The 2,466-nt window shown below is 38.6% G+C and overlaps 1 non-coding gene across 1 annotated transcript; it reads left to right on the top strand.

Moving 5' to 3' along the window:
- Positions 1–1,473: 1,473 nt before the first annotated feature.
- TRNAG-CCC (transfer RNA glycine (anticodon CCC)) lies at positions 1,474–1,546 on the top strand. Its single transcript has one exon. It is a non-coding gene; the product is annotated as a tRNA-Gly (tRNA).
- Positions 1,547–2,466: the final 920 nt, after the last annotated feature.

Here is a 2,466-nt window from a genome sequence, read left to right on the forward strand (position 1 = left end):
AGGAGAAAGTTAATAAAGAGTGTTAGTTGCTAATGTGACAACTGGGGCTCAGTTCCTGTGGGGACCTCTCTGAGGTCTATGTAGAATGCACCTCAGAATTTGCCTACTGAGGTGCTGAGGCTTTTATTCACCAATTCCCATTCCTCTTTGACTACAGTAACTCCTTACCATGACAACTCCCACCTCCTGTGGAGAAGAATGCAGGAAGCAGCAGTATTTAGCATGTTTGTTTCCCTGTGAACTCTCAGGTGGGCTGAAGGGCTTTGAGCAGGGCACTGACAATTTCTGCTACAAATAGGCTTAATTCATTATGGCTTAAAGTAGACCTGTTCTAGAAGATATGCATTCTCTATAATACAACAGAGTTTTTCCATTTTGACAATGACTATTTGAATATTGGTGTATTACCAGTGTTTCACACAGGTCTCAGCACATATTGAATATTTTTAGATAGTTGCTGGATGAATAATGCATCTTTTGATGGAGAGCACAACTTGAATGAAGAATGCCACAATAAATAGGAAAAAAATGGATTTATATTTTTTAAATAGAAGCCAAAAAAACATATCCAGAATGTTGGCTGAAGAGGGGCCTTTGCAGCAATCCTCTCTTTCAAGAGTTCAAAAACAAGGTGCCATGCACTAAATAGCTCAAAGGAAGCACACAAAATGTTGAATTCCATAAGAAACAGCACACAAACAAACATGGTGCCATTAGATAATCCAGCAGAAATAAATATTGCAAAATACTAGAAGAGGAAAAAGAGTTAGAATTTGTTTTTATACTTCAACTTTGGGTGAGCTGAGTGGGACTAAGCTCAAATATAACATAAAACATGCTGTCCTACAAACAAATAACATCCTCTTCAGATTCATACATTTTAAAATAATATATGCCCATGATGCCAAGGCACTTTAAGCTGTATGAATCAAAGGAATCTCTCCCTCCCGTCCTCCCTACCCTCCCTCTCTCTGTCTCCCTCTCTCTCTCCCTCTCCTCTCTCAATCTCTCTCATCAATTAAAGAAATCTGGTTTCATAATCAAAAAGCACTTATTTCTCTTGGTTTTGAAAGAGGTTTCATTATATTCCCTTCAAATGACTAAGACTCCCAGTTTTAAAATATCGTACCTGTTAAATGTACACATTAAATGTAAGGTCTAAAACAGCCCTAATAGACTTCATTATTATTTTGGGAATGTTGTATACAACATATGGAAATGTAAGTTCTAATCTAAACCATTAAAAACCTGAACAGTACAAGAAATGAATGGAGCTCTGCTTTTCTAACCTCATGTGCATTACAATGCCCACAAACTGGGACCAGTTCCTCCCCTCCAAATAAGAAAATGGCCCAGAAATCTCTTGTTCCCATGAAAATTTATGAAAGAGCAGAATATAACTGGATTCTTATTTTGTATCAGTATCTATAACAATTGTGAGGAGAAAAAATCCTTTTAAAGAATTCCAGGACTTCCTTGGTGGTCCAGTGGCTAAGACTCTGTGCTCCCAATGCAGGAGGCCCAGGTTCGATCCCTGGTCAGGGAATTAGATCCCACATGCCGTAACTAAAGATCCCGCATGCCTCAACTAAGAACTGGCACAGCCAAATAAATAAATGCGTGTATTAAAAAAAAAAAAGAGGGGGAAATGTTTTGTCCAGCAACATTGAAGGGACTTCCCTGGTGGCGTAGTGGTTAAGAATCCGCCTGCCAATGCAGGGGACACAGGTTTGATTCCTGGTCCGGGAAGGTCCCACATGCCGCAGAACAACCAAGCTCGTGTGCCACAACTACTGCACCTGTGTGCCACAACTACTGAAGCCCACATGCCTAGAGCCCATGCTCCACAACAAAGAGAAGCCACCACAATGAGAAGCCCACACACTGCAACGAAGAGTAGCCCCCACTCACCACAACTAGAGAAAGCCTGTGCACAGCAACGAAGACCCAATACAGCCAAAAATAAATAAATAAATTTAATAAATTAGGAGGAAGTCATTTGATGCCTAAAAAACAAGGTAAATTAAAAAAAAACAAAAAAAAGAATTCCAATTTGTGTCTGTAGCGTGTGGTCTGCCATCAAAACTTGATCTAAGATAGGACTAACTGCAAGTGGTTTATTTAGGAAGAGATCTCAGTTAGCAAAGAATAGGAATGGGGAAGTGAGAAAGAGAAAGGAGAAAAGTTAATAAAGCATCAGTTAAACAAAAGAAACTAGACAATCCTAGTCTATGTTAGAAGTGACAATCCTAGTTTCCCTTTCCATGTTTCTTACCTCTCATGATTCATTATCCTCTCACTTCTTTGCATAATCCATGTCTGTTTCTTTTATTTTTTGCTGTTTTTTTTTTTTAAACTAAGCTGAAATGTTGCTTTGTTCTGCTGAGAACAAAGCAGAAAGCATTCTTTTTTTCTTCAATTTTGAAACATTTTCTTTAAGCTAATTGGAGTTTATTCATTTTGCTG

This window comes from Lipotes vexillifer, unplaced genomic scaffold, assembly GCF_000442215.2.
Source record: "Lipotes vexillifer unplaced genomic scaffold, Lipotes_vexillifer_v1.1 scaffold363, whole genome shotgun sequence".
NCBI lineage: Eukaryota > Metazoa > Chordata > Mammalia > Artiodactyla > Lipotidae > Lipotes > Lipotes vexillifer.